Genomic DNA, 25666 nt, shown 5'->3' on the forward strand with positions numbered 1-25666 from the left:
AGGAAAGCAGCCCCCCGCCGCGCCGGAAGAGCCCAACGCAGGGCCCCACCGGAGAAAGACGCCCACAGCACCAGACGAGCACCCCACCACCACCCAGGAGTTCCGGGCATCCCCCCGCCCCAACCCCAAGTACGAGCCAGGACCCCCCAAGGGAGACCCGCTCCGCACCCCAGGCAACCACCCACCCGGCCCAAGGTTGGTCCAGGGAGGAGCAAGGCAGGGGCCCGCTGCCCCCGCCCAGGAGGGGGGAACCCCAGGGAAAAAAGGGTGGCCCACAAGGGGTGTTATAAATATGGCCCGACCAGGCTCGGCCATGTTGGAAGTTTGGCGGGGCCCAGCGCTCAGGGGCAAGGACCAGGACCCACCCCCCAGGGACACGAACACCCCCGGCTCAGGTGTAATATGAACCCCCCCACCGTGCGGAGAGAGAGCCGCCGGGCCCAGGGAGCAGGCACCCAAGGGACATGGCCGCCATCGCCAAGGGGCCCGCACCCCCCACCAGGGAAGGGGTAGGGGACAGATGGACCCAGGTCCCACCTTCCTTGCAAAATGTGTGTGCGTGTATGTGTGTTTGAGAGGGTGTGTGTGTGCATGTGTGTGTGTTTATGTTGGAATGTATATATTGAAGGGGGAGGGGTTTGTGTACTAAGGGGGGTGCAGTTAAAATTGGCGAGTAGGGCACTAAGGGGACATCTCCTGATTACTCACAGTGATGTCCCCTCACCCTCCCCACCAAGGGGCCCTAAATGTCTAAGGTGCGGTTAAAATTGGCGGGTAGAGCGCTAAGAGGACATCTGCTGCTTGCTTGCAGTGATGTCCAAGCACCCCCCCTACCAAGGACCCTACATGTCTAAGGTGCAAATAAAACCGAAAGAGGGGGGGCCCACTCCATACGGCAACCATAGGAGGGGGGCCACTGCCAAGTAGCCCCCCCCCAAGGTGCATCGCAGGCTAGACCCCCCACCCCCTCACCCTAATATGAGGTTATATGAGGAAGGGGGTAAGTTGGGGACAGCTGGTAGACTGTCCCCCGGTGGTCAAACAGCTGTCCCCCAGCCCCCCCCCCCCCCCAGCAAAGGGGCCAGGGCCACCCAGCCCAGGGGCCCCACCCCCGGAGGCGCCGACACCCCAGGCCCGGCACCACCCACCCCACACAGAGAGAGAGGAGCCAGAAAGCATCGCCCCCCCCGGAGCAAGCCCAGGCCCCCACCCCCAGACGCCGGCCCTAGAGGATCTCTGGTCAGGCCTTGACGGGACCGAGGAGGCCAACCGGCCGAGGCAACCACTGATTGCCTCAGCGGAGACCCCGACCCGTTAGCCCCCCCGACCCGTACCAATAATGGGCCCCCCCTCCCCCCCAGAACGCCCCCCACAGGACAGGGCCGACAAGCCCCCCACCCCACCCCACCCCAGACCCCGCAGCCGAAGCGGATGACACCCAGAGCGACCGGGGGCCCCGAGTGGGTTGTCCCGTCCCGTCCCAGAGCCAGGGAAGGGCCGATCCCAGCCCCGGGTGCAGATGGGCAGCCCATCCGGCGCCGCTGGGCCCCCCCGAGCAGGGCCCCCCGCCAACCCCCCCCAGCACAGGCAAAGGGACCACCCCCCCAAGCCAAGCCAGACCCCGCAGCCGAAGCGGATGTTATTATGAAACATTTGCGACTAGAAAATATCAGATTTACACTTAAAGGAAAGCAAGAAGAATTTTACAAAACCTGGCAACCATTCATAGACCTTTTTGAGATTATGAAAGAATAATAACTGAGCTTCATACCGATTGTTAAATGTGATGTCTTCCACTTAATGTTTATTATAATATTTTATTTTTTCTTTCTTTTTTCTCTTTTTTTTGTTGTTGTTGTTGTTGTTGTTGTTGTTGTTGTTGTTGTTTCTGTTGTTGTTGGATTGTTGTATTACACTTAAAAAAGCAAATGTGTTATTATGTTATTTTTGTATGAAAATCTGAATAAAAAGAGAATTAAAAAAAAGAAAAAGAATGTGGAAATTAAGTACCGGTATGTCAAATAAATATTTCTTACTGGAAGAGTTGTCTGACTGAAACTATACACTATTATTAACTGTTGTCTGTACAAAATATACTCATAAAACTCTCATTCAAATAAAATACGTAAATAAAAAAAATCAATAAGTAAACAAATCAGTGACACATTTCTGTTCATTCAGTCTTCTATATCTGCTGTTTTCTAATTCAAACATCCCTATTAACACAGTTCAGTTAACACTGTTGAATTATAACTATTAAACACTAAAGCAGACTCCAATTCTACAGTTCTTTAAGCTCCATCAATGGTTCTTCTGAACACGGCTTCTCTTGTCTTCTTCTCACTGCTGGACACTTGGCAGCACTTCCTCCCAAACAGCTGAGACCATCAGTGTGGATGAAGATGATTGACAGTAAATCTGGACTGGACTTGAACTTCTTGAAATTTAAGGTGGAGAAGTCAGAGGATGTGCTCCCAATTTTGAATCTGTGTTGAATTTGAAGTTTAATTTTTAAAACACAAATCAGTAAAGGAGATACAAAATTCAGAAACCACTTTTGGATTTTCTTTCTTATGACTTTTTGCACATTTAAACCCCGGTCACAAGTTATTGTAGAGCAGCCGGTCTCCCACTCCTATGTTTTTATAAAAAAACTGATGGAAATTCATGTTGGCGACACCAAATATGTGCAGCCAAGATGGACAATAAGCGTGTTTGAGATCATTCAGGTGGACGAAACACTGTGCTGATCACCTGATTTGTGACGGGGTGAGTCTGCGCAGCGTGCCTAACCGGCGTAACCGTAACCTCAGCCCTCCTCCGGGTCTGTGCGACCCAGAGAAAAGTTCAGCACTGACTGCATGTGTGGCAGACAGGGCTGTGGGTCGTAGTTTGTCCCTCATGGTGTTCCATAGGTAAATATTCATGGCCAGCACCTGTCTGCTGAGCTGTGATTGGCTCACAAGGCTGATAAATAGCAGCTGTGGGAGTTCCATCTAGATGCTGGTTTCCTGGTTTGGCCTTGGTGGGTGAGCTTGACATGTGGACCTTTTTTACTGAAGCTTTTAATCATTTGAGTCCTTTTACTAAAGTTTTTAAGCATTTGAGTTTGCAACATTTTAAATTCTATTTATATTAACAGGTGGTGGCATGAGTTCTGAGCCTGGGGCATGAGAGGTAACACTAGGGTTTGTAAAACATGTGTTTGTCCCAGGGGAGAACTAACTTATTTTTCTTTTTCCATTGCCACTGCTGTTTTGCTTGTAGTGTTTTTAGTCATTGTTTTTAAAGTTTTAACCAACCTTGACACCCTTGCTTTTATCCATTTTTAAACTGTTTTGTGCTCATTTTAGTATCTTGGTGGTTGGACCTGGCTGAAGGTGGCTGCCTTCTCCTTTTATCCTTATGGTAGCTGGTGGGTGCCATATATAGTATTGTGTAAGGGGGACCCCCCCCCTGTTTTCGGCCCATAAATTAGTGGTGACCTGCTCAGGTGCACCTCTTCTGTTTTGTATTTTCTTTTAATCACTGTTTGGGTTGTAGTGTGTTTTTGTGTGCATTTGGGCCCTGAGCAGGTACTCCTGGTGAGGGTTTGGATCAGATCTCCCTTGGTGGTGTTTGGGGCTACCCACCGGTACAGTGGGGCTGAGGCGATCCTGGAGGCAGCCGCCCTCATGCAGTGTTGGAGTGCGGTCCAACTGTCTGAGTTTATTTTAACCTTTTTTATGGAAATTGTGTCAAGTTTTTAATAAATTGTATATTTTTAACCACTATCAAATCCAGTCTCCATTTGGGGTGCAAGTAAGGGGGCATTTGGTCACACGTATTTAGATGCGTTCTAAAAAGTAAAGTAAGAAACTCCTTAATGTGGTCTGGGGAGGGGCGGTCAGGTTTCCTGCCTTAAATGTTCTCCTGCTTTCAAGCCCGGTCAATGTCCCACCCCCAAGAGTCCCCAAGAGTGGTTGGTTGGTCAGCTCCGCGCACAAAATTGAAAAGGTGTCATTCATGCAGGCTGGCGGGCTGCATTAACATTAAACTTTCATGTTAAGGCGAGGGCCGCAAAATGTCATCTTGGGGGCCGCAGATAGGCCGCGAGTTTGAGGCCCCTGCACTAGACAGAGCTCTGAACCTTTTTTCTTCAATGATTTGTGATCTTCATTGGTGTCCATGGATTACATGAAATCTTTCCACCTTTGTCATGGTAGGGAGAACACGTCAATGGAAGGGGGGGGGGGGTCATCTAAGATAGCACACGGGTTATAGTCCAGTTGCTGTGACTGGACTCTAAGATCTGCTGGTGCTGGTCCTGCTGGAAGAACCAGAACCTCTGGGCTTTGGTTCCGGCTGGAAGCTGCCGTCTGCTGTTCACCAAACATCAGCGGCCTGATGCGAACACAGCGGCATATTTGCTGGAAGGTTTTGTGCACTTCAGTGTGATGTTTTTCATCAGACCCAGACCAATGAATGTTTTTAATAAATCTGATTATGAACGGTCTCTGCTGGATTTTTTTTTTTTTTTTTTTTTTTTTTTTTAATATGAAGGTAAAGATGTGTCAAAATGGCCGACCTGGTAGATTTGATGTGAAAACAAATCTGCGTCTGTGTTAAAAAAAATAAAAAAAAAATAAAAAGAAAATCTTGTCAAAATCACAAATTCCCGTTTGCATGTGTTCATTTAGAGTTACAACCTCAAAGTGCTACAACTGCGCTTCAGACTTTTGACATGTTCCTTGGCGAACATTTATTTCAACGGATCTGTGTCCGATAAAGGAAAAAGGGAGGGGGGGGGGGGGTTCAATCAGTCAGAGTGCGGCACTCAGAACTTGGTAAAGTTAGATCTTAACAGATTCGGACTTCCGGTCTAAATAACTCTGATAATCGAACAAATGTGACAGCAAGTATCTCAATCATTTTGTATTAACAGAGTGAACTACAAATGCATTTCAGTCAGACGACTTATGCAGCAAAATATTTATTTTCACATTCTTTGTTTGGCATAAGGCTCTGTAATTCCATGAGATAAGATTTCCATAAAACTTTTGGCTATTAACTCACCAACACCAAAGATCATCAAGAAGAGAATGTAAATGTATAATCGGTGTGTAATAAGAGGTGTGTTTTCAGTGGCATTTTATATTCATGTTTACAAGTATGACTGCTATGTGTGACCCGGCACCATTGACCGTTGGGCCCCTCCCTTTCCGAGGACAGCACCACAAAGGGAACATGCTATCTAGATAGAAGAGAAAAGAGCCAAGAAAATTGAACGTGGAGCCCATGTCCACAAGGTGCTGTTAGGAACTGTAATTTGAAACGCCATGAACCAACCTGTATGATGACATGATAATTTAACTTCCAATCAAACGCTTCCAATGACCTACTATGACATGCTTAAGTAACATCCATCAATTCGAAGCTTCCATCAAAGTACTATGAGTTTAACGGCCATAACTTTTCTTCCATTTGGCATACTAATAATAAGCTTAAGAAACCTCCAATTCGAGCTCCATTTTATACAATACAAACCTTAGAACATCCTAAATTTGAGGTTCCACCTGGAAATAATTTTCTTTTAACATCTATAATCCAAAAATTTACATTCATTCTGCTGTTGACATCGATTGATTCAGTCACAAGTGTCATTGAAACGCAGAGGAGGTCTACCGCCCCTTCACTTTCAGTGCAGCAATAGGTACGTCGAGCAGTCATCGTTGCAGCACCAGATCAAGGAATGCAGGGGTGACATCATTTTCTGGAAACGGAGAAGCTGATCGGGGAGTAGGGGTTCGCAGGCTCAGGATGCGATGCGTAGATAAGACAAAAGCAGTATTAGTCTCAGCAAAGAATACAGAAATAACCCAGAAACTGATCAGTTTCAAAATGCTTGAGATAAATGGAATAACAGTGCTTTTAAAGAACAAATCTGAGAAAGTGAAATTTAGTAGATAGTTAAGGAAAAGTCCCATTTGTGGATTCATCGCACCATAGAAACCATCAGAATCACAAATTCCAAGAGTGAATTGATAGTGAAGTATAGAAATCTAAACACCAATTTTATATAGACCAATGGTAAGAGAAGTAACCTTCGTCAGTTCCAGATGGACGCACCTTCAGAAGGTCACCGAGGAGCAGGCGATGGGAAGGGTAACCAAGGACCAAGGAGATTGTAGATGAGGAAGGTCAACATCCCACATAGCAAAGGATTGCAGCTCGGCTGGATTTGATGTTTTGCATTTGATATTAGTGGTTCCCAATAACTGGACAACAAAGCACAGACTACTGAAATTTTAATTAGCAAAGGGTGTCTGGATATTGCAAAAGAAGAACTTGAGATCCATGAGGGATCATAGGTTTTGATAGCTAGACTGAACCTCATGCATTTAGAGGCGGAGAACAACAAGTCTCTAAATGGGGATGCATCTAGCAGAGTGTCATCTACTTAAGCAGGGCAGATAGAAGACTGGCTTGTGGGCACAAGATTTAACTCTTGAACAAAGCTTGGGAGTGTAAGTTGCTCATGGTGTTATTTAAACACTAAACCAAGTCAACCGATGACACGTAAGACTATCATCTCTCTTCTTGGAACAGCCTTAATATAATCTCCACGGCTGAATTCTCTCATAACCACGTGATTCGTTAAAGGACCATTAGAGCTGTGGATTTGGGTTTAACGTCCTAAATTCTGGCAGCCGGATATTCACAAACAACTCCTCATAAATCTTTCTCCTCCAAAACCAGAGGGCGCAGCTTTAGAAAACAAGTGGAGGGAGACCGAAGACACGACAGTCATCATCATAACAAAACTACTCCAAGCATTAGGAAGGAAAGACCAGAAACGCAAGACATGAATATCCAGAACAACAGGAACACTGGGCCCAGGATCGAACTAGCCAGAACAAGAAAACAAGATGAACGGATGACCGTGGGACCAAAGCACATAGCAAATTTCAGGTGGCCCAATCATTGACAAATCACAGTCATTCAACCAAAGAATGAATAAACGACTTGCTGCACAAATGCGAGAGATGATAAAATGGGGAGAGAGGCGTGCATCAATGAACCATCCAGAGTCATTGAAGATAATAAATCCGGACGGGTGGAGGACCATACATTATAGATAAAGCGGAAGTCCAGATTCAAAAATCACCGCAAGGGGTTGTGGGATATCATTCCCTTTGCCTGTCTGGACGGATTTGGGTTTAAGTGTGGGTTTTTGGACAAATGTGTTTAGTTGTTTAGCTGTTTTGCCATGTTTTGTCGAGTTGTTTAGTCCAGTGTTTTTATTGTAACCGGCAGGTCTGCCTGTGACAGGTGCATGCCTGCTTGGTTGGGCATTTGGTTCAGCTGTGTCTGTCCCTATATAAGGAACAGGGAGTGAGTGGACAGACAGTGGCTGCCTGCCTGCATGGTGGTATGTATGGCTGAAGCTCCTCTTGTTGGGAGGATGTAGATCACCTTTTACTCATTTATATTCTACTCTTTTAACCCGATGCTGTAAGCGGCTGGACGTGTTGCAGATGTCATGAGCCACTGTGTGTTCTTTACCCACACTTTTTATACATTTTTCTTGTGTTTTTAGAGCGATGTTGTATTTTTTTTGTTTGTTTTTTAGTTTTTTTAAGTGTAATTGTTGTATATGTCTGAGTTGGGCGCCGGTGCCTGCGGGGGGATCAGATTAAAATTGCAACGGCTGATTTTAAAATTGTTAATTAAATTAAACATTGTATAAGCTGTTATTGTCTCAGCCATTTTTTTTTTTTTTTTTGGTGGCTTCACTCTGCACTGGCTTTGGTCACATGATGGTGTTGGAGCTGTGTTATCACACAGAATGGAGGATGGCGGTGAGAAACCAGAATCGGTGAGAAACCAGAATCCATGTGGACCATGCAGGACCGTTCCTAGGTGAGATGTTTTTGTTGGTGGTAGATGCTCATTTAAGGTGGATGGACATTTATCCGGTGAAATCAGCTACTTCACAAATCACCATTGAGAACCTGAGACAGAGTTTCAGTGTGTTTGGTCTTCCAAAGATGTTGGCATCAGACAATGGGACATGTGCAGAATTTGAGACATTCATGAAACAAAATGGAATTGACAATGTAAGACCTGCACCTTTCCACCCATCCTCTAACGGTCTGGCTGAAAGAGCAGTGCAGACTTTTAAGGAGGGGATGAAGAAGATACAAGGTGACACCCTCCAAACAAAACTGTCAAGATTTCTGTTCAGTTATCGTATTACACCGCATGCAACAACAGGTTTGTCCCCAGCAGAAGTGATGATGTCACGGAGACTTGGATCAGCTTTTGACCCGCTCATGCCGGATGTAAAAACAAGAGTTCAGAAAAAACAACTGAAACAGAAAGACCAACATGACACAAAGAAAACATTGAGAAGTTTTGGATCAGGAGACGAGGTGTTCATCCGAAACTATTCCTATGGTCCAAAATGGATACCAGCAGTGGTGTTGGACTCATCAGGTCCAGTGTCGTACAACGTCAGCATCGGGAACAATCGAACTATGACTCAAACTCAAACTTTATTTATTTATTTATATAGCGCCTTTCATTTCAGTTAAAAACACAAGGCGCTTAACATAAAAGCAGATAAAACAGTCAAAAAAACCCGAAAATTGTTAAAAACAGCAAACAAAGGACAATCACACAAAGATGGGACCCCTCCCACGCCACCCACACCCACACCCCACCCACCCACCCAGTTCCCCCAGTAGAACCCTGGACAGAAACAAAGAACTGCAGCTAAAAGAAGCTCTGGCTTGGTACTGCTGTGAGGAAACGATATGATGGGGATCCATTTATTCCAAGGCCCAGCCAGACCACAGGGGTCACTACCACAGCGCCCGCCCAGCACAGAGCAGCCCAGGGCCCACTCCATGGCTATTAGACCACAGAGCGGGACCCCAGCCCGCCCAACCAGAACGGGCACAGCAGCAATAGCACCCCCTACAGGTCAAGCTGGTGGTGCCCCAGAAAAATGGATCCCCAAGAGAAAACACTGGAGCTAAAAACGTCAGAATAAAAATGATCATAAAATAACAACAATAAAAATAGAAAAAAGATAAAAAATAAAATAAGATTTAAATATTTTAGTATTTAAAAAATAAAATACGTAAACTGATTAAAACATAACCTACGTATCATTGGTAAAATAACAATAAAAAGAATAGCATATTAAAAACAGAGATAATAATAGTCCTTACAAATAAATAAATGAATAAATATGTAAATAAATAAATAAATTAATAAATAGATAGATAAAAATATAAAAAAGACATAGGAAATGATCAAAGTCATTTAAAAGCCAGACTAAAAAGGTGGGTCTTGAGCCTCTTCTTAAAAACCTCTATAGTCTCTGCGGCCCTGAGGCTCTCTGGCAGGCCGTTTCACAGGCGAGGGCCGTAATGGCAGAATGAAGCCTCACCGTGTGTCCTGGTCCTCACCTTAGGGACAACCAAGAGGCCAGTGCCAGAGGACCTCAGGGTCCGCGAGGGTTTGTAATTTAAAATAACATCATTTAGATAAGAAGGCCCAAGACCATAAAAACATTTATAAACCATTAAAAGAACTTTAAAATCAATCCTGAAACGCACAGGGAGCCAATGCAGTGATTTTAAAACCGGTGTAATGTGTTCCCGCCCTCTGGTCCTCGTCAGAACTCGAAGAAGGCATGAAGAGGCATGTGGATCAAGTCCCAGCTAGACACTGTTCCAGGGGGACAGGAGGCAGACCGGGAACAGGAGGGAACAGGGGGCAGACCGGGACCCCTCTGCCTCCCCGGGAACAGGAGGCAGACCGGGAGCTGTGGGAAGATGGGGAAACTGCAGTTGATGACGCACATCTATGTGTGGATTCTACAACCCAACTATCATCAAATGAGTCACATGACCCAACACCAGCGACTCTCCCTAGGGTTCCTCCTGAGTCACCAGTTTAACCCGTGTTGCGACGCTCACAAAGAGAGAGACATTTACCAGGACATCTCAAAGATTTTTTTATATGAAGTGAGATCTTTCCGGGAATAGAGCAACAATGAGCTCTGGATCTCACGGGAAGGATGAACCTTCTCATTTATTTAAAAAAAAAAGGTTTGTGTAATGTTATTCTGTCTAAATTCAAATTGCATGTTTTATTGGAGCAGCCTCTATGTTGGAAAGTTAGTTAACATCTTAAAGGGGAGGGGATGTGGTATCTTGAATTCGAGAAGATTGTGCTTCAATATTGTATTGTAATTGAGTGGCCAGCAGAGGGCAGACCTGCAAGTTTAGTTGAGTTGTGGCATTGTATGTTGAACAAGAAGAAGTTGGAACAGACATGTCTGACTGTACAGAGAGGTTCTGTTATGCAAATTAAAACTGTTGCACCCACTTCTATGTTTGACACCTTCTTTTTTGGATCAAGATGCAACACGCACTCTTCCCGTTTCTCCGCTCTGATTTCCCTTTTCATCCCACGGCTCCCGGTTGAAACAATGGTCACTGTTGAGATGAGACAGGAGCTGCTCCTGCATCTCTGCAGAGGGGAGCTGTGAAAGGCTGCTCAGGTACAAGCCTGCAACACACCGCACCGCAGGTGTTTGCAACTTTAGGGGGGTCCGGGGGCATGCCCCCCCCCCCCCCGGAAAATTTTAATATGGTGCAATTTGGTGCATTCTGGTGACATCTAGCACTTATTTATACACTTTTCAATTACTGAAAATAGACCATATCGGACAGACAGCTGGAGAGTTTTGAGAGTTTAGCTAAACAATTTCACCTTGAAAATCTGGATTTTTTTTGGAAACTTACAAATGAGAAATTATTATAAGACTAAAATACAAAGAGGCTCTACTGGGGACGAGGGTGGGATCATTCAAACAATAATAAAGGCATATAAAGACAGCAATTCTAAAGTGATTAGTAAACTACACCCCAGTAAATGCTTGAAACAATGTCAAACATAAAATAATTTAAATAAAGATACAGAAATATGATCATGGATAAATATGTACAAATACAAACAAATACAGAATGTCAGCATTTATAAATCTGCATACTTTGACAATACGTTTTGTTATTCATTTGCATGTTTGTAAATGAAAATTACATGTATTTATGTACATATACACTTGGGTAGGGCACTGGACTTTGATGGTGGGAGTACTGGGTTTAGTTGGGAAAGTAAGGATTTAAGGTAAAGGGGGTGAGAGTTTATAAGATTTTTCTTCTTCTCACTCCCTTTTGGACTTGTGTTTATATAATTTACTTGCCTTTATTTGGACATGTTCTCAGGAAACTCTGTCCACCAAAGTGATGAATACTTATTTAAAGTTATGTCACTAGCCGCTAAAAAATCATTGACCAGGAACTGGGGCACTATATCGATCCCATCAAAGGAGCAATGGACTTCAACAATTAACGACATCCATTCAAGGGAAAAAATAACATACAGAGACTGCAAGAGGCACAATTACACCCAAAACTGGAAAAATTGACATTTTACAGCAAATAGACAAGAAGCATTATTGACCCTTGCTTTTGATTGTAGTTGTGGTTTTTATCTTGTTTACATGTAACAAAAATTAATGAAAATAAAGTAACAAAAAAAAAGGAAATAGACCACATCAAACTTACATCTGCTCTAGTCTGTTTAAGATTTTTTGAAGAGAGCACTGCAGTGTAGTAGGTAACACTAGTTAAGAAGTTTTCATGCTGCTTCTAATCACTGCTATTTCACATTTGTTCCTAATCAATATTTCAGAAGTTTTATTTACTTTTTTGTTCTGACTGCCTTGAGGTTCTGCTTTTTGATACTGTTCCAAAGTTACATTTACTTTTTAGATCCTTAATTACTGTTATGTGGTTCAAATTTGCAGAGTTACTTGTTTAAAGGTGCAAAGTAACATTTACTTTTTAGTTACTTTAGTTACTTAATTAAATTAAATAATTGAAAAATTAAATAAAATGAAATTACTGAGATCCTTCAGCTTTTGACTAGAAATACTTACTGCTTAAAGTGTTGTAAAGAAAAACAAAATGAAGTACGTTGACATTATACTGCATTTGAGTGTGAGATTCAGGTATTTGGAGTTGCCTTTGATTCTTTGAAATTCAGCTTAAAGCTTAGTGATTACAGTTTCATCTTCAATGTGTGGCACTGTGTGATTTAAGAATTCATTAAAACAGATGCCACCCATTTAATTTCATTTTGATCTCGGAAATAATCAGTAACATCACTGTTAGAACTACTTAAACTGTCAGTTTGTGTTTAAAAACGGTTTTGGCCAATACCTAGTTTCGCCAGCAGAGGGCGCTCGGTGCTCTATACGTCAGTAGCTGACCAGCAGAAGAAGCCAAGTCAGGACTGGATTAATGAGTCAGCAGAATTTATCATGAAGAAGTGCGCTCTTTTTGACTGTGATTTTGTATATTTTGCAGGTAAGGTGGCTGAAATCAACACACAAATGTTTTTTTTAAAGTAATGATGTGTTTTGAGGGCTTTAGAGGGAACTTAAGTGACGTTTACTTGTATTTTAATTTAAGCAAGTTAGCATGACTCGGACGCCGCGGTTTGTTCCCAAGATGGCGGACGTGAATCGGTGGCGAGCAGTTTCACACACATTAGAGATGTTTAAGTCCAGTGTAAGCTAAAAGGTGATAAACTATCTGATGAGAGATGCATAAAAGCCTTGCAGAAGTGTGAATTTATGGAACAGGCATGTGAACAATAATTAAAGTGTTGATCATATTAAGCTCTTAGGTCCAGAGCTAAGCTAAGCTAAAGCTCACGTCACGCGTATGCGAGTTATACCAGTGTTAAGTCAGTCACTGAGCAGGTACAGGAGTTTGCATTTATCACAAGATTTTGTAATATGCTTACGGTCGTTTTAATTGTGTGGAGAAAAAAACACAAGTTCTTATGTTAGGAGTTGAAGTGTCTGCTTCTTCTTTCTCTTTCGGCTTTTCCCATCAGGGGACGCCACAGCGAATCATCCTCTTCCACCTCACTCTATCATGGACATCTTCTACCCTAACATTAGCCAACTTCATGTCCTCTGTTAAGACATCCATATATCTCCTCTTTGGCCGTCCTCTTGCCCTCCGGCCAGGCAGCTCCATCTCCAACATCCTTCTACCAATAAATCCACTGTCCCTCCTCTGTACATGTCCAAACCATCTCAGTCTGGCTTCTCTGACTTTGTCGCTAACACAGGCAACATGAGCCGTCCTTCTGATGTACTCGTTCCTTATCCTGTCTAACCTGGTCACTCCTAAGGAGAACCTCAACATCTTCATCTCCAGAATTTCTCCTTCACTTCCAACTCACAGCCAACCTGTGGCGCATACCCACTGACTACATTCACCATCACCCCTTCAATTTCTAACTTTAGGCTCATCATCCTGTCTGAGACTCTTTTCACCTCTAGAACACTGTTTACAAACTCCCCCTTCAGAATCACTCCTACCCCATTTCTCTTCCTATCAACACCATGATAGAACAGTTTGTATCCTCCTCCAATACTACGTGCCTTGCTGCCCTTCCACCTTGTCTCCTGCACACACAGTACATCTACCTTCCTTCTCTCCATCATGTCTGCCAGCTCTCTGCCTTTCCCTGTCATTGTGCCAACGTTAAGAGTCCCTATTCTCAAACCTATGTTCCTGCCTTTTCCCTTCTCTCTCTGGCCACGGGCCCTTCTGCCTCCCCTCTTTCTTCCACCAACAGTAGTCAAATTTCCACCGACACCCTGTAGGTTAACAGCATCGGTGGCGGTCGTTGTTAACCCGGGCCTCGAACCTGCATCCACGGCAGTCGCCAGTCCAACCAGCAGAACGACTGCAGAGACATGACTGACGAATCCAGCTGTGTCAACGGTAAGAGGACCCTTCTACGCTCCATAGTCACACTGAAAAGCTGTACCTTTTTCACTCATGTTATCATTTGGCTCGCACAGTGACCCACTGTGAGGGCCCGGACAAGTTCAAGTGCCGCAGTGGGGAGTGCATAACCATGGAGAGAGTGTGTGACAACAAAAGGGACTGCAGGGATTGGTCAGATGAGCCTCTTCGGGAATGTGGTGGGTGCAGCTTTTCACAACTTTCTGGTTAATTACTAGTTTATGCATCTACCTCGGGTCCTGCGTGTCCTTAGAGTTGTAATTATATCCTCATAAAAAGGCCTCTTCTTTTTCTTTGCAGGCTGCTCTCACATTTGCAATGACCTGAAAATCGGCCGCGAGTGCTTGTGTCAGTGTGGATATAGCCTCAGAGACAAAAGACGGTGCGAAGGTGAGCCCATGCCCTGACGTCTGCTCTATGTCGTCATTTTAAAATTACCTTTACTCATTTTTGCAATAATGTACAAATCTGTATTTACTCTGCTGTTAACCGTCATTCACTCAGTGTTCTTTTTCATTAACAGTTAACTCACAACTGAGCTGAAGTGACAAGAAATACATTTTTTAAAATGTCTCCCTTCATCAGATATTGATGAGTGCGCCAGTCCAGACACCTGCAGCCAGACCTGCATTAACACGATGGGCAGCTACAAATGTGAGTGTGAGGAGGGTTACCAGGTTGACCCAGTAACCAAAGCGTGCAAATCTATTGGTAAGCATCCAGACCCTTCCGTTTTATTCTGCTAAGTTTAACAGAAAAATATCAAGTTAATTTGCTTTTACACAGAAATTGAGAAAGAGTCAAGGATGTTAGTAGTGTGAGAAAAATGTTATAATTCACACATTTGTGCCGGATCTAATCTACTTTTGGCACTTTTAAAGTTCAATTTTGGCTCTGGTAGAAAAAAACACATCAATGTTTGTTTGATACAAAAGGATCCATTTGATTGATTTGTAATCAATATCAATAAACACAGTTTTTTTGCTCCAGGGAAAGTTAAGACTTGACCGTAGCAGGTGAATTAGTCCCTTTTCTTGTTATATATTATGTCAGTGATCACTACAGATGTGGATCAACATCTTAGATTTGAATGTTTTTTTTTTTTACTGAACCCCTAGAAGCTAGTTAGCATTGACCGCTACAACAGATGTGTTATTCACATTTTCCACATTTTAGGTAGCTACAAAAATATCCAATTCAGAGTTTGAGAATCTTTTTCCCTCTAATATCTAAGATTGAACACTTCTTGGAATGCTTCTCTTAAGTTATTGTCAACTGTCAAACTTCATATCAAAATGACTGGTGTGCTTGGTAATTCAATTTAAATAAATTCAGGAATCTGTCTTCAAAACTATTAACTGTAAATGAGAACTGGATTTTTATAACTTTTGTCTTGTTTTTGTCTAATTTCGTTATTCTAAACTTGTTTTCACTTATCCAAAATGAAAAGTTTAATTCCTTACTTAAAGTCCCAGCTGTGTTTTAAGTCGCACTTTGTAGTCTAGACTAAAGGGAGACAAACATTTACCTTGAGAGTAGCACCATTTTCTAAAGGATTAACATTACACTCATATCTTGGCTCTAACAAAATCCTACAGTGGCCGCGTCGCAAATGAATATATCGGTACAAGTAATAATTACAACGCAGTATTCTTTATTAACAAATAACAGTAACAACTAACTAACTAATAACTAACTATACAGGCGTTGTAGAATGAGTATGTGTTTCTGTGTCAGGGCGGGTGCGTGTGCCACGCGAGGGCGCGTGAGAGCCTTTGACTCCGATGGGCTTTAGGCCAGTGTTTTTCAACCAGTGTGCCGCGGCACACTAGTGTGCCGTGGGAGATGGTCAAGTGTGCCGTGGAAAATTGCCCTCATTAACTGATTTAACAACATTTCCCATCTCCAGGATTTCAGCTCTCTGTTCATCCAGACAGGCCCTGATAAAACACTGAGGAGTTAGGAATATAAAAGATCGTAAAATACTTTTTCTTTGCGTTTATTTTATTTTATTAAAGACATTTTGATAAGAATGACGTTACCACGATTCAGCTGCAGCTCCGGCTGTATTTTGGAAAAGTCCCGCCCCTTTTACTGTCTCCACCAATCATTCTTGGGGAGCTTAATCACATGTCATCAGTCTGACCAATCAGAAGTGGTTAAAGTCTTCACTTCCTTGTCCCGATTTAGCTCGTAAAGTCGCTCAGTTCTAACAAAAATACCAGCTAAAGCTCATCTTTAGCGATGTAGCTTTCCACAGAATCCGGTATCAGACCGTGGAACAAGTGTACAAAACCATGAAGCTCCGAAAAGCGATCTTTTGCCATTTTATGCACTACATCTCCCATGATGCATTGGGTTGTGAGAGTGACAGCGCACAAGGAGATCTGTTGTTAAACGTCTTGAAACCAACGAACACACATTAATCTGTTTAAAGATCTTCCGACTTAACTTTTATTGCATCTTTTAGAAAAAAACAGCTGCAGTTTCCAGCTTTTTCTGCAAAGATTATCTCAAAAATGCATGTGAGACTGTGTAGGGAGGGGCTGTAGATCAATACAGACTGAGTTTCTCCTTTTTTTAAAATTTTTGGATGCTGGTGTGCCGCGGGATTTTTTTTAAGGTTAAAGTGTGCCGTGGCTCAGAAAAGGTTGAAAAACACTGCTTTAGGCAGCGTGGGGTCTCTCTCTTCCTCCACGTCTGTGGCAGTAAACCCAGACCAGTTCCAAACAACAGATGATTTGATTCCTTTCTTGGGAACAAACTTCCCACTGTCAGCGGTAGCCATGCTGTCGTTAGCTGCTTCGTGCGTCGATTGTCGCGTTTCGCCGTGTGATACTAAAGCTACGGAAGCTCTGGGGAGCCAAAAATGCGCCACATGTAGGGCTGCACGATATGAGGAAAACTTGCGATATGCGATATTAGTGATCAATATTGCGATAACGATAAATTTGCGGTAAATAAACAAATAGAAAAATAAACAAAAACATCATTCCCATTTCATTGCAACAGTTTAAAAATTATACTCCAAATGACCCTCATCGGCATGGGGGACAAACGTCAAGGTGGCTAACCCTGGTCCTCAAGAGCCTCAACCCTGTTTTCCAATTCTCCCTAGACTGCTCCATAATGATAACCAAAATCAGGTGTGTTCAGTCAATCAGGATGTGAAATCACTTGAGTCAGCCAATCAACAGCAAGCTGGTTAAGGAGAGCTGGAAAACAGGCAGGGTTGAGGCTCTTCAGGACCAGGGTTAACATAGTAGGCCTCCATCTGATTGGTCAAAGCATAAAGGGATTTATTTGATTCGTTAAATGCTTCAAGCTGCTAGAAGATTGTTTTAACACATTTTGGGTTTGCGATTTATTGCGAATTCGCCGTCTTTTGCGATATGCATATTGCAGAGCTGGATATTGCGATAACGATAAATTTGCGGTATATTGTGCAGGCCTAGCCACATGAAAACTCTATTTAGTTATTTTTGAAATCGCCCGTAACAAAAAATTCGAATTTATTCATTTGATCGATTTATCGCCCAGGCCTACGTCACCCATAGAAAGTTCTTTACTTCCGGCTCCAACGAAGTGAAGTCAATTCAGTCGCAATTTTTTTTGCACTACGGATGCCGCCATATTGGAGCCAGACTTCGTCAGTCAGCAGTGATTGGTCCGTGTCAGTCTGAGTCAACATTTCTATGGCAGCTACTCTTGCCATTCAGAAGGGAGGTTTTTGTTACTCCACACCCCTACCATTTGAAAAGGGCTACTCAAACTCTGTCAATCAAATGTGTTGAATTTTGGGCGTGGGGGCTAGCAGGCACCACATATTTTTATAGAGGCATCTGATTATTTTTTACTTTTAGTTTATTTTATTACTTGAATAACTTGCAGTATGGAAAAAAATAGCATGAAAAAAGAAAATAAGAGGATCAAGAATAGGTCAGCACAATATACCGCAAATTTATCCTTATCGCAAAATCCAGCGCTGCAATATGCACATCGCAATAGACGGCAATTATCGCAATAAATCGTAAACCTTAAATGTGTTAAAAAAAATCTAATGGCAGCTTGAACCATTTAACAAATCAAATAAATCCCTTTATGCATTTCACCAATCGGGTGGACGCCTTCACTTTGTTGACCAATCTGATGGAGCCCTATTATGTAAGATGTTTGTCACCTATGTCGACGAATGTCATTTGGAGTATAATTTTTAAACTGTTGCAATGAAATGGGAATGGTTATTTGGTTATTTTGCTATTTGTTTATTTACCGCAAATTATATCGTTATCGCAATTTTAATCTCTAATACCGCATATCACGAGTTTTCCTCATACCGTGCAGCTCTAATCAAGAACATGTTAAAAAAAGGTAGCAGAGAAAGAATGGTTATTCTGACCAATAGAATGACTAACAGCTGTTGATTTCTCTATAGAAGTCTATGGGATTTTGGAATCTTGACACCAGCGAGTACTTCCTGTTTGGAACACCGGGGGAGGGGTCACCTAGTCCAGTTCTCATATACAGTCAATGATCCATACCCAGTCTTGAGATTGTTGTAATACAGTTTTTTGCATTTTTTCCAAATCTTTGAAACAGAAACATGGAGGTATGATTAAACAAAATCCTCCAATCTATTCGACCTGATGCTCTCCTGTGATGTCTGCTGATTGTTACAGAAAAACATGGTATTTGAGTCTGAAATGGACTGTTTCATGTGGAGATTACTTTTTGCACACACTCTGTGCTCAGAATTGAGGGTCAAATCTGGCTCTTACCCTTTAAAACCAGAGCTGTCACCGGCGACAGGAAAATAGACACACGCTCTTCGACCTGTCGCAGATCTTCAACCGTTTACGCAATGAATGTAATTCTAACAGGTTCTGTTCGGCACAGAGAGAAACGAGGCGTGCCTCTTCCTGTGCTATTTTCAGCTGATTTACGTTGATTGTGTAAACTCTTCAGTAATGTAAGGTGCTGCATATCAGTGCAGAGATGCTTTTCTGCGCAGGAATTACGTTATTATACAAACAGTAGTTTGCATAATAAGGTTCAATTCAAAGAATGTCAACGGTTTTGTATAAGCTCAGGTGTTAAGCGGTTAAAAAGCCCAAAGCCACAATTTTCAGCACCAGTTATTCCACAAGGAACTGTAGTTTACAAATTTCCACCCAGTTTACTATCTAGTTGCAAGTTTTAAGACACAACTCTTAGCTGTTTTATACTTTGTCAGTTGTGTTGACCAAAGCTAAACTCACCAACTCTCTTTGATTTCACATGATTACTTTGAGCATGAGGCTATTTGTAAAACCGCCCCACCTCTGTTCTGTGATTTTGCAGGTACAATAGCCTACCTCTTCTTCACCAATCGTCACGAAAGATGACTCTTGACAAAAGCGAGTACACTCTAGTAATTCCCCGCCTAAAGAATGTGGTGGCGCTGGACATTGACGTAGCCACTAAAGAGATCTACTGGTCCGACATTTCTCTGAAGAAAATCTACAGACGAAACTGACTAAAACCAGAGCGGAGAGGACGTTGGTTTCATTCCCTGATGTTTGAAACCAGTTTGGATGTTCCATGCAGAACAAACATAGACTCAGCTGACGACTCTGCTCAGCACCAAACCATCATCGACAGCGACGTTGATGCCCCTGAAGGAATCGCCTACGACTGGGTCCATAAAAACCTCTATTGCACTGACGGTATTCGTAGCACTATCTCTGTGGCAACTGCTGATGGCAGCCATCGCAAAACTCTCTTCCACCAAGGCTTGTCGAAGCCTCGGGCGATAGTGTTCGACCCCCATAGCAAGTGAGATCATGGTTGCATTTACATGCGTTTCTCATGGTTCAAACTATTTTTTTACTGCCATTTTTCAACATTTCACAGCTTTCTATACTGGACTGATTGGGGAAATCCGGCTAAGATCGAGAAGGGAGGTCTTAATGGAGGAGACCGCTCCACTCTGGTCACAGGGTTTGGGAGTTAGCATTGTCACAGTAACGTTTGTTTTAGCGGTATTAGTCTGTTTTTTACATGTTGCACACAGGGTTGGAAGTTACAGGAATTGTGAATAACACAACTGTCACTTCTAATAAGGCTAACCTGTAGCGTGTTCTAGGGTTACTGTGAGCGCAGTTTATAATGTTGGACTGACTGATGGACATATCTGACTCCTGCCTCGCTTAATGCGCCTTATAGTTCGGTATGCCTTATACATGACATAAGACTAAAAAAATAGGCCCTTCATTGACGGCGCACTTTATGATCCTTATAGAAAATATGGTAGATGATTTAAAAAATGAATTTATTTAATGTATTTGCATTTTAGAGGCACCAACACTTGCAGGACCATCGCAGTCAGAAACTCCAGCCGTGACCCCGAAAGGGACAAAACGGATTAGAAGAATGTATCAATGAATAGAAGAATGAATGCTTTTATTTCTTAAAAAACTAGTTTTTAAAATCTAAAACATTTTACAAAAATAAAAATTAAAAGAATCGGCCGCGTACAGGGAGGCCCAAACCTCTACAGAGGAACACGGGCCAATTTATTTTTAAAGGTAAATAATAAAATTAAATAAATGGGCCGCGGCGGCGGCCAAACCGACGGGACAGGATTGCCCCCACAAACAGCACCCGACCTAACAAAAAAAGGCACCCTCGTTGGTCGGAGGGACTCCTAAAGACAAAAAAAAAAAAGCAATCAGGCATCGGCTGTGTGGGTCGGGGGGGGTTCTTCATAACGCTCATAGGTTCCTCTAAACAAAGTAGACAATGAAGTTATCAGTTAATACAAAATAGTTATGTAATATGTTTGTATAGATTATAGAAAACAATAAGTAAAGAAGGCAAATAAAGTTAAAAGTCAAATAACAACATTACTTTAAAAAAGGTGATAAACATTACTTTTTTTTAATATACTGTAGCATTGCAACACAAAAATAGGATTGACATTTCACTGTTGGGATACAAGACAGTAAATGCTTCCAAATTAGACACCAATATTAATGGTCCAGTATTTCATTGTTATGTTTCCAGGTGAGCACATTATAATAGTTTGATTTGTATGTATTTGGTTTTACACTACGTTTATGTGGTAAATAATGTATTTGAGGACTACAAATATGGCGGCCAAGAGTTCCTGCGGGTGACTTCCGGTTACTCAGGTGTGTGGCTGATTACAGCTAATGACTGCACAAAGAGGGGGAGGCGGAGCCAAGCAAGAAGGGAGGACAGAAACAAACTTTCTGTTTGACGTAATCACTGCCGCTTGGAGGAATGGATAAAAAAAAACGAGGGATGTTTCTCTGGATACAATTTGACGGATATTCTGGAATTTCAAAAGGTCTTCCCTAGTCTTGGAAAGTGTTACGATATCAGACTCAACTAATCTGGTTAGAAGCCGTTGTCCATCTGAACGCGGACAAACGCACACATTTGAGAAAGAAAGTAGAACCCTGATTGATTTTGTAAATACTCTCATTTAATGCTGAGTATTACAATACAGTATGACAAATAACAGCAACCGTTAAAAATCCAGATCATCTTGTTAACCAAGTTCAATGAGAAGAAAGTCAGGCGTGAAGCCTACTTACTGGATGGTGAAGGACCACCTCGACTGACCAGGCCCTTGCGCTTGACTCCCTTCGAGGTTGCCTTTCTGGTCATGGGCCTGTTGGTCCTTGAGTGGTCCTTCCTCTTTGACGGGGCCTGGCCCCCCTGGAGGAGCTCCCATATGTTGTGAGTTGTTCCCTGAAAGACAAAAATCTAGATGTCATTTTTTTCATACTCACGTGTCTGTCAGGAGCGTCTGAGCGCTCGTTGATCCAAGGCTCCGGGGGCGGATAACAGCATTTAGCCTTAAATGGAGCAATAACAACTAAAATGCCCCCACAAACAGAGTTAAAATTGTCCAGGAGCTCATCAACGTTTCCATTGTAGGCGTCCACGTAGGAAAGCTCAGAGGCTGAGAAAGCCGCTGAAAACTGTAGGGCTGTCTGCGCGTTCATCAGGCGGCCGGGGCGCGCGAGGGCGCGTGAGTCAGGCGGCAGCGTTAAAGGCTTAAATTCAAATAATACGGGCAAATGATCCGAAAAACAGGCATCAACAATCTCCTTGACCTCTCCATGTAAACCCAGAGTTAAAACCAGATCCAGGAGTGGATCTGGTTTATGATTATTATTTATGATTTGTTGGGTTATTTCAGAACATTTGAGCTCCATGTTAGAGCACCAGGACAGCCTTTATTTTGTTAATGTTGATCATTTTATTTATGTTATTTTATTACTGAGAAAAGCGGATGTAATGTTTGGTGAATCAAGCTATTGCTTTAGTAATGTCCCTGCGCTGTCCGTAGTACTGATTTACGACTTTAGCAAAGCAGTGTATTAAAGTACGTCATCTGAACGACTCCCTCGTCTCATCAATGACTCTTATAAACCTTATCAGCAGGAATATAAATACGTGACATGAGCCACTGTCACCGCCCCCCCACGTTAATTTTGCGCACCGGACAATTGCCCGTATTACCTGAGCCTAAAACCGCCACCACCGCACGCTCCCCCTGGCATCGCTTCGCGCCCCCCAGCACTGATTTAGACCCACATACAAGTACAGAAACAGACTATCATCTTCCACAAACAAGAAGTGTCTTACCCATGTCCTCTGTCTTGGGGTTTTGTCAGTTTAGAATTGTTTATGTAAAAACTCAGTATTTTGGCAGGTACACATAGTTTTTTAACTTTAAACATAAAAACTCCAGTACTAAGATCAACTAAATCAAAAAATGTAATTGCCCTTAATTTAGGAAGTATTTGTTTTGTGGATTGATTGTATGAAGAGTGATTTAAAATTCTAATTGCTTTTTTTTGCAGAATAAAAACAGGTTTTGTGTTTGACTTGTAACTATGCCCCCAGATTTCTAAACAATAGGTCAAATAAGGAACTATGAGGGAACAATATAGAATATACAATGTAGCTGTGTTTAAAAAATACTTGACTTTATGTAGGATGGCTAATGATTTGGACAATTTAAAGAGAACATGCGTTATGTGTGGTTTCCATGATAATGTATGATTCAAAAGGACTCCCAGAAATGTTATTTCATTTACTCTTTCAAGAACAGAATCCTCAATTTTTAACTCAGAGATGTTTTCCAGTTTTCTTTAGCCAAATATAATGTACTTGGTTTTATTTTTATAAGACAGTTTGTTTGAATCGAACCATTCTTTGATTATGGATAATTCTTTTGTTATGTCTGAAAGAAGCTTTTCCAGATTATATCCTGATAAATACAAAGTAGTGTCGTCAGCATATAAAACACAATTTAACAAATCAGAAACTTTACAAAGGTTGTTTATGTATAAAATAAGTAATATAGGACCCAATAGGGACCCCTGAGGTACTCCACGTTACAGGACACATATCAGATTTTTCGTTGAAATAAACATACTGACATCTGTTAGTAAGATAACTTTCTAACCAGGAATATGCTGTTCATCTAAAACCATATTTCTGTAAACTACTAAGTAACATAGTGTGATTTAATGTATCAAACGCTTTTTGAAGATCAACAAAAACGCCTACCGTAAAATTTTCCTTCCCTATGGAGGAAGAAATATGATCAACCAGCTGCATTATCGCCATTGAAGTAGATCTGCCAGCCCTAAAACCATATTGATCCTCATGCAATAAATTAAACTTTCCAATAAAATTGTTCATTCTTTTAACAAAAAGTTTTTCTAATATCTTGGAGAATTGGGATAATAGTGAAATTGGTCTGTAATCTATAAATATATGACGATCTCCATTTTTAAAAATGACAATAATTTTTGCTGTTTTCATGTTATTTGGAAAAATGCCCTCCCTAAAAGACATGTTAAATATATGAGTTAGTGCTTCAACAATGAACTCAATTGTGTTTTTAATTAATGACATATCAATGTCATTCCAATCTTTGGATCTTTTATTTTGAAATGTTCTTACAATTTCTATTATTTCATTTGTACTAACCTCAGACAGAAACATTGAGAACTTGATTGGTTGGATACTAAGTTCTTTCATCTTCTTTATTGGCTCTTTTATTTCCATTGCAAGTTTATTTCCAACATTAGCAAAGTATTCATTTAATTCATTTGCAATAAGCGTTGGGTTTCTGATATAAATATCACATTTTTTAAATAACTTGGATACTCTTGTTTCTTATTGTTTTGTTTTTTTTGGTTAATTTGTTTATTATTCATTATTCATTTCAAAGTGTTGGTTTATTTTGTTTAGTGTTGAGATACCTCTGTGGTTGTGTTGAGTATTTTGGAGGCGTTTCTGCTCTGTTTACAGATAATATTGTTTTCATCATTTGAGGACATTTCCTTTAAAATAGATTTCAAATAAACTCCTTCCTTTCTCTGCATAGTTCTGTCCAAGCCTCCTCAGCAGCCACAGTTTCATTGATGATTTCACTGAAATGCTGTCAGTTGTGTCTGAAGGAGACACATAAATGACAGAAATGATCAACTTTGAAAAGGCCTCTGGTGCAGATGTCAATGAATTAGTGAACTCTGTAACTTCCAGCATTTTGAATGTTCTGGATGCCATCACCCCATGAAGATGACAATCAGAAACAGTAGACAGAAATCTCCCTGGATGGACGATGATTTGGTCAGGGACACAAGAGGCAGAGCTGAGTGGAAGTGGTACAAGTCAAACCTCCAGGTTCATCATGGGGGGGGGTTACACCTACAACCAAATCTCATGCAGGACAAGGGAAAAGTACTTTTCTGAAATCATTGGAAGTTGCAGCAGCAACTCTCATGTCTTCTTCACAACAGTAAACAAATGAACAAACCCTCCAGCTCAGCTGCTGTTATAACTGGTTTACACGTCTAAATGGAAAGAGTTTGCTGTATTTTAAGGTTCAGGGCATTAAAGAAGAAGAAAATAGTCCAGATATGATTTTATGATGTTACCTTTACTTGAGTTAAGAAAGATTCTGTTGGGATCCATTTCATTTTTTTCTTTTTAGTGGACTTAATGTCTGTCAAAGTAGTTTCTCAGTTCAAGGAATCTAGAAAAATAGCTTGTTTTATCATTTTATGTTTAGAAATGCTGCAGGAATCCATCTGCTGGTGTTTCCTGTTTGATTAAACTCCACATTTTCTGAACATGTTAAAGACTATTTCATATTATTTCCCCCTCAGCATTCAAACCGTCATCCCAGACTCTGACAGGCTCCTCCCCCTTGAAACAGGATCATCAAGGTCAACAACATTTCCAGAACAGGGAAGTTCTGCAGCATCAAATATCAGGTCCAATGTTCCAGAGCAGCTTTTCCTGTTTTATGGAGGTTTTACAGGATTATTGTGAAGGTCAACAACGTGACTGAAGAAACAAACACTTTCAAAAACCCTCAGAGTGATTCTATGTGGAGCCACAGACTGCAGGACTGTGAGTCTAGAACATCTAGAACCACGACTGACCTACAGTTTTATCCACAGACCAGTAGATTCCACAAGTAAGTCAGTTTTCCACTGATTGGCCTGAAGATAAGAATCACAAACTTTGTTGCTTTTTTAATTCTTAGTCATATTTTTCAAAGTAAATTCTAATGTTAATTAATAAACTTTTCCTTTTTTTACATTGGTGTGTAAAGAAAAAAATAAAAATGCATTCTTTTGTGTGTGTGTGTCTTTAACAAAGAAGTTCTTCAACCCCAAATGCTTTGAAAGAGTTAAAAATTACATATTGATGAATTTGTGGCATTTTTCTGGTGA

General features: G+C 41.7%; 1 long non-coding RNA gene and 1 pseudogene across 2 annotated transcripts; both read left to right on the top strand.

The window, feature by feature from the left end:
• Positions 1 to 2777: 2777 nt before the first annotated feature.
• LOC110015537 lies at positions 2778 to 3771 on the top strand. The gene is made up of 2 exons (XR_002873735.1): positions 2778 to 3177; positions 3354 to 3771. It is a non-coding gene; the product is annotated as an uncharacterized LOC110015537 (long non-coding RNA).
• Positions 3772 to 13722: 9951 nt separating this feature from the next.
• Positions 13723 to 24306, top strand: LOC101164031 (annotated as a pseudogene). The gene is made up of 5 exons (XR_002873736.1): positions 13723 to 13868; positions 13949 to 14071; positions 14193 to 14282; positions 14478 to 14603; positions 19233 to 24306. The product of XR_002873736.1 is annotated as a low-density lipoprotein receptor 1-like (transcript).
• The last annotated feature ends 1360 nt before the right edge of the window (positions 24307 to 25666 follow it).

The sequence above is a fragment of the Oryzias latipes genome, chromosome 8, assembly GCF_002234675.1.
Source record: "Oryzias latipes chromosome 8, ASM223467v1".
Classification (NCBI taxonomy): domain Eukaryota; kingdom Metazoa; phylum Chordata; class Actinopteri; order Beloniformes; family Adrianichthyidae; genus Oryzias; species Oryzias latipes.